The sequence below is a fragment of the Trichosurus vulpecula genome, chromosome 1 (assembly GCF_011100635.1).
Source record: "Trichosurus vulpecula isolate mTriVul1 chromosome 1, mTriVul1.pri, whole genome shotgun sequence".
Taxonomy (NCBI): Eukaryota; Metazoa; Chordata; class Mammalia; order Diprotodontia; family Phalangeridae; genus Trichosurus; species Trichosurus vulpecula.
The window spans coordinates 556,536,038-556,543,477 of record NC_050573.1 but is presented as its reverse complement, the minus strand read 5'-3'; positions in this window follow the sequence as shown (position 1 = coordinate 556,543,477).

Sequence of the window (7,440 nt, the reverse complement as noted above, 5' to 3'; positions counted from 1 at the left end):
TTTACAGAGAGGTTTGGTCCTTAAAGGATCTCTCAGTGCCCAAAAAATATTTTGCTAAGGAGATATATTCTCCTAAATTTCTTTCCAAAGGCTACAAGATGTTTTTTAGTTTTTTCTTACCTAAGAATTGATAAGACTCAGAATTTTAAAATTTCCCATTCTGGGGGGCAGGTCTTTCAATTACTCTTTACTATGGATTTCTATAACCTACCTTCATTATTATGTCGATCCTTTACCTCAGTAAGAACCTATAGTCCTACTAGAACCTGTATTAAATATTCCTTTCCTATTGAACATTCTCATATTAAAACTTCTTACCTAGTTCAGTTTAGTAAAACATTGGCCCATCACTGAACTGATGGTACGCTGAAGACTAGGGAAAGGTTTGGTTTCTAGTTGATTGAGAACTCGTGTCTAACACAGCCTAAACACGGCTGAACCCATGGGATATTTGCTTTATTTTGGTCTGCATCCCATGGTAATGTATATAATTATGCATACATATATGACATGGAGTATGCCAAAATAGGCTGGGGTTCTCTGGCAAGCCACAGATGTTGGACAACCCCTTCTACCCAGTGGTATAAGGAGAGCAACCTCTCCCGCCTTCTCCATCACATTCTTCATCTAATACTATCAAGTATGCTCTGTCAAACAAGAGGCAAATTAGCCCCTTTACTAAAGGTTCCCCAAGATTCTGATGGTTTCTTTTTCTGAAACTGACTCAGCTCAAGAAGGGAGTAATCCTGAATTAAATCTTAGTGCACCACAGTTCTCCTGACCATCTGTCTTTCAGAAAACTGACGGTTTAGGTTTGTTTAAATGCACTGACCCATATCTTCCCCAACTAGCCTAGATTTGAATCTCAGTCTCCCTTTTTATATCTCCCAATTGGAAGACAGTTATTCTTCCATTCACCTTCCATCAGCTAACCCATCCTGGGTATAGTTATCTCCCCACTCTTCATTCATCTCTTAACAGCCATGATTTTGAAGGTGTTAAAATTGGTCTTTGGCCCAGACCTAGTTCTACCTACAGTATTAGTGCCTCCTTCATTTGGGCTATTACCAGATAGATTTGCTTTCTGCACGACTGCTCTGGAAACTCAAATTTCTAATTTAGCTTTTTCTAGTTCACTGAAAGTCCCTTCTAGTAACAGCCATCAGACAATGTCTCAAGTCCATCTGTTTCTCTCTCCCTCACACTGCCCTAACAGGAACAGTGGGGCACCCCACTTTATCCTACTTGTAGAATTTTCCTTTACTGTCTGCTGTGCCAGTAGGTATTGTGGGTACCATTGGGCCTCCCCTGAAGGTGGGGAAGGGAGAGAGAAAATCCTTGCTCCTCCCTTTCTTCAACCAAGAAACCATTCCCACCATCTAGCTGACTATTCCAATCATTTTATGAAGCCGAGGAAGCTATCCTAAACTTAGGTATCAGAATGGCATAAATGGCTAACCCAGCACAAGCACGGGACATAAAGGGTAGATTTGCTTAACTTCTAAGGAGACAGCTGTTGAACACACAAAGCAAAGATATATGTCATCATCCTAGTGCTCATTCTGGTTTGTGCTCACCTCCCCTGTCTTCCCTATTCCCATGGAGTAGGGTAGCCCAGTCTGGGAAAACTGATAGGTCTGAGTACTCCTATGTCCCCTACACTGGCTGTTTTCCTGTTTGTAAGACTGCTGGCATCATGTCACTGGGACAAAACCCTGTCATACCTGAAACAATGAAGCCTGAAACCACAGCCCAGAACTCATTTTGAGGACTCTCCCTCAGAATTCCATTTGCTCCACAAGGCCTGCCTCCTTCCTTGTAATGTATACATAGGCTTACCATAGGTATACAAACCTGCACCCAAGACAGCTTACAACGTTTTTTTTGATAACATCATCATTTTTAATCACTTTGGTGATATAAAGCCCTCTTAACAATTTGGTTCAACTTATCTGTGAACTGTTTTTTGTTTTGGAGACTGGGTCTGGCTCTCTCTCCCAGGTTAAGTGCAGTGGTCATCTGCATAGAAGCGACCCCTCTTTCTTTTCTGAACCCTCTTTAGGCAGCCTAGCCCTTTGCTCCCCAGGGCTCACCATATTGGTTCTGGAATTAGTATGGACACTCAATGGACTTTAGCTCTACTGAAGCTCAGAACTCAGAGCTCAAGTGATCACCAGCCTCAGCCTCCTTCAGTAGCATGGGATGACAGATGTACAGCCGGGACATACAGCTAACTAAGCCATTTCTTATGCTTTCTTTCCTACTGGAAGGTACGAATCATTTTTCTACAGAATTGCAGAACACTGACATCACATTACTATCTTTAGCAATCAAAGTGCATGCAGTGTATTAGGCCATGTAAACTAAAGAAACTGCTTTCAGTCACAGTTTATATTCTCAAACTGGTGTGGCTATTTCACAATTGAGAGAGAACAATCTCAAAGCACTCTCAATTTGCTCACTTTCTATCCACATACAGGTGGTGTTCGTCAGAGAGCCAGGGATAAGTGCACATTAGCTAAAACAAAAACAACTTATTTGACCTGAGGTATTGCTTACAAGGGCCATAGAGTCAAGAAGTCAAACACTTTTCAGCACAGAGCATACAAAAGAATAATTGGCAGTGTTATTTATTTATAATTAGCCTGGAGGAATAGATTTCCAGAGGGCAACATTTTAATTAAGATCATGGAGCTAAGTCATTGTAAAAACCAAAAATTGACATTCCTGAAGCATCCTCTTTCATCAGTCAGACAAGAAAAGGAACAAAGAGGGAAGAGATCCTTGGCTCATCTTTCTTCAGTAACTGTCCTACCTTACTATATTAAAAAAATTCACACGTAAGCGTCATCATTTTGTCACTGTTTTTCCCTTCTTCAACTCAGAATTAGTTCTTTCGAAGTTTTAAGATAGCCTTCTATTACCATCTGGATCATGTTGAGGACAATTAATACAATCCACTTTTATTTCCTGAAAAAATGTCGTACAAATTCCCATGGAGCTCTTAAAAGCCTCCTCAGATGGTATGTTGTACACCAAGATTTGTAAGAAAAGCATACTGCAGCTGGTGGAGACAGATATTTATCTAGCCTTGATATTATAGTTTTCACAACTGAAGTATTTCCCAGTCCTCCCTAAGTGCTGATAAAGGAAAAAAATATTTTTTTTAATTTCTGATGCCTAACAAAATTAAAAAAAAAAAGAAAAATAAAAAAACAAAAAAATAAAAAATAAAAAACAAGAAAATAACAAATAAACAAAAATAACAAAAAAAATGAAAACAAAAAAAGAAAGAAAAAAACTAAACAAAAAATAAAAAAGCAAAAAAAATAATTTCCGATGCTTGCCATCATGTCTTATCAATTGGATTAATGAATTAATTTTAAAAAAATATTAATTGCCTAGTTTACTATGTGCCAGGCATTATGATAAGCACTGGGAACATAAAATTAAGCAAGCAAGATATTCTCTGCCCTCCTGGAGTTTACAATTTAACAGAGGATGACAGCACATTAAGGGGAGCCAGAGTTGGAGGAAAGGGTAATTAGGGTATCCATGCAACACCATGGTTTGTTGGCATCAAGGATTGGTAGAAATGTCTGGTCAGGGACATGGTGGTCTGGTTCTGGATAAGGTAAGGTAAAAATTTACCTAACAGAGTCAGGCTCCTGGGGGAAGGAGTCACAGTTCTGAAAGTAAAAGAAGTATGACCAGAGGGTAGGCAGCAGGGTTTAGAACTAGTTAGAAGTGGAGTGGCAGCCTGGTTCCAAGGAAGGTACAAGGAAAACTTACCAAATTTGATCCCAGGGTCTCAGGGCCAGATGGGCAAGGCTAGCACGCCATGGAAGTCGAGACACATATTCTCCTTGTAACTGGCAAAGATTGTTTCTCACATTCCCTTTAACCAATTCTTTTCAGAAATCACCAGGCACAAATCAATATTAAGTTTTCATTTAAAAATGTAGTGATAGATTATATATTTAAATTTTTAATCTCACATTTTAGCCAGTTGAGTGCTTAACCATTATCTGTCATAAAATATTTTTTTCTTGCATCTTACCCTATATCTATGGATTTTTCAATTTTTTCAAAATTTATCTGCTTCAAATTTCCCCCCTTTTTATAGTGTTACTTTCGATTAGTAGGGAAGGAACATGTTACTAGTTATATGTTAATAACATTACATAATAATATATAATATATAACATGCAATATATAATACATTATACATAACAGAATGAGATTCAAAGAAATACAATTAGCACCTTCCCCCACTTATGTCCTGTTATCAATTGCCTCCCCTTTTTTGCTTATATTTTTAAAATTAACAATCATTTATCTTCTTTCCTTCCCACCTCCAGACTCTAGTACCCCCACCCCCGACTGAAGAAAAACAAAGCCCTTGCAACAAATATACATAGTCAAATGATACAAATTCCTCCATTGGCCATTACCAAAAATTGACCTCATTCTGTATCTTGAGTCTGTTACTTCCATTTCAGGAAGTGGCCACTATGCTTCATCATTGGTGCTCCCAGAGCCAAGATAGGCCAGTCTTTCAAAGATGTCTTTCTAATGTTATTGTTATTGCATAAATTATTTGCCAGGTTTTGCACACTTCACTCTGCACTAGTTCTTAGAAGTCTGTTTTTTCTGAAGCCCTCTCTTTCATCATTTCTTACAGCACAGTAGAATTCCATTATATTTATATAGTCTAATTTGTTCATCCATTCCCCTTCTGATGGATGCCCCCTTAGTTTCCGGTTCTTTGCCACTATAAAAAGAAGTACTAATAGATACAGGCAATGGAGTATAGAAATCTATCTTGCCATACAAGTACGGGTGAAGGAGATAAGAGGGGTCAGGTGGGGTGACAGAAGGGAGGGCAGACTGGGGTAAGGGGTAATCAGAATGCATGCCATCTTGGGGTGAAGGGGAGGGTAGAGATGGGGAGAAAATTCGGAACGCAAAATCTTGAAATGAATGTTGAAAACTAAAAATAAATTAATTTAAAAAGAAAAAAGTGCTAAAAATATGTTGGTACACATGGTTCCTTTTCTTCTTCCCTTGCTTTCTCTGGGGTATAGGCTTAGTAGTTGTAGAACGGGGTCAAAGGATATGCACAATTCAGCAGCTTTGGAACCACAGTTACAAATCGCTTTTCAGACTGGCTGGACAAATTCATAATTCCAATAGTTCATTAATAGGCCTCTTTATGCATAATCCTTCCAACATGTCATTTTCCTTTTTTATAAACTTTGCAAGTCTGATGAGGTAAAACTTCAGAGCTTTAATTTGCATTTCTCTAAAAAGCATTTTTTCATCCTCGTTCTTGGTATGAAGTAATTGGGAAACAGGTGTATATTATAAATTATTGTATATTGTAAATTATATATATTGCATATTGTAAATTATAAATTTGAATTCGCTCCTTATATATATTGAAATAAGACTGTTTATCAGGGAACCTTGTTGGTAAAGATTTTTTCCCCCAATTAACTGCTTCCCTTCTAATTTTAGCTGAATTGGTTTTGTTTACGCAAAAACTTTTAAAATTTTATATAATCAAAATTGTCTATGTAGTTGTATCCACCTAGTTCCTCTGTGTACCTTGCTTGATAAGGCAGACTCTTTTGTCTTTTTGTTACTGTGAGGTTTTGTTGCAAGTAAATAAGATCATTCATGTTGATTTATTTTATATTCTGTAATTGTTGAAGTTGTTTCAATTAACTTTTTAGTTGAGTAAACTTTAGGGTAAAGCAAGCCATCATATCATCAACAGAAAGTGACCATTTCCTTTCTTCTCTGTCTATGCTTATTCTCTCAATGTCTTCTCCTTGTCTCATAGCTACATGTAGCATTTCTAGCACTGTGTCAAACGTTACGTTTGATAATAGAGATCCTTGCTCTTAATATGGAAAGACCTCTGGTCTATCTCCATTCTGTGTCATGCTGGCTCTTGGTTTCAAATAGCAACTGAATATCATATTAAGAAAACATCCATTTATTCCAATTATTTCTAGTGTTAACAGAAATGGATTTTGTCAAAATGCATTGATATAATCATGATTTTTGTTCTATGATTACTATGATCTATGATATTTAATTTTCCTAATATTGAACCACCCTTGTATTTGTCAGTTAATTTTAACGCCCACTTTGTTTCCCCTCCCCTCCTGCTTGAATAGGTTTGAATAGAATTAACTCACGTGAATCTATTAACTTGGATTCAATAGAAGTCTCATGTGTTCATGGTTCACAGGGATAACTTTGCAGGTTTAGGAAGCCTTGACAACAAAAGTCCTCGAAGGTGACCTTCCTCTAGCCTTTGACCTTCTACCATAATTGAAAATATTACATTCAATCTATTTAGCTTAACAGCTAAATGAGCAGTAAATTCATTTTATCTTTCTAGCATTTCTGCCCTTTCTCTTTAATCTTGGAGCAAGGTAGACAAAAAAAGTTATACAAGCTATAAATGACTATAATACTGCTGTTCTGTTTGAAAATTGATTGCCTCTTTCAGTAGTTCCACTATTTATTACATATTTATTTGCTATACTTTTACTAATTACGTAGCATTTAATGAGCTTTTAGCAACTGAGAGGACTACATACTTTCCTTTTTTAAAACTGCTACCTTTAAAGGGCTTAGAGTTATAAATTCAAATAACAGTTGTACATCATTTTAAAAAACACATTTAAATACTAAGATTTTAAAAGAAAAGTAAAATGATTTCTCTATATCAAAATTCATCTTTGGAATGAGATAATCTCATTTAATTCCATTCAATTCAAAAAGCATTTGTTATAGCAGCTACTAAATTTTAGGCACTGGCCTAGGCATACAAAGACAAGAATGAAAATAACCACTGCTTTCAAGTAACTTACATTCTACTGGGGGTTAACACACTCAATGTTATACATATATATTTTATAGCTAGAGATATGCAAAATATTGAATAGAAATTTAGATATATGCATGTCTAGAGATACATACATATATGTGATGTATAGATATGTATATCCATGTCTTCATATATATCAAATAAAAGGTACTTTTGACAGAGGCAGGTGGGTGGTACTAATAACTAATTGTTGTTGTTCGGTCGTTTCATTGTGTCTGACTCTTTGGGACCCCATGGACAATGGCACACCAGGCCCTTCTCTTCAAGTCTGCCCAAGTTCATCTTGAGGAAAGGTAGCACTTAAACTGATCCTGGAGAAGAGCTAGGGCTTCCAAGAGACAGAGGTAAGGAGAAAGGACATTCCAGGCATGGGGGACAGCCTCTGCAAAGGCATTTAAATGAAGAGATGGGATGTATGGAGATCAGGTCATAGAATATATAGAATACGTGAAATTATTACAGAAAGATAGGTTGGAGACAGATTGTGAAGGAGATTAAACATGAGAGAAATTTTTATCTTATTCTAGAGAAAA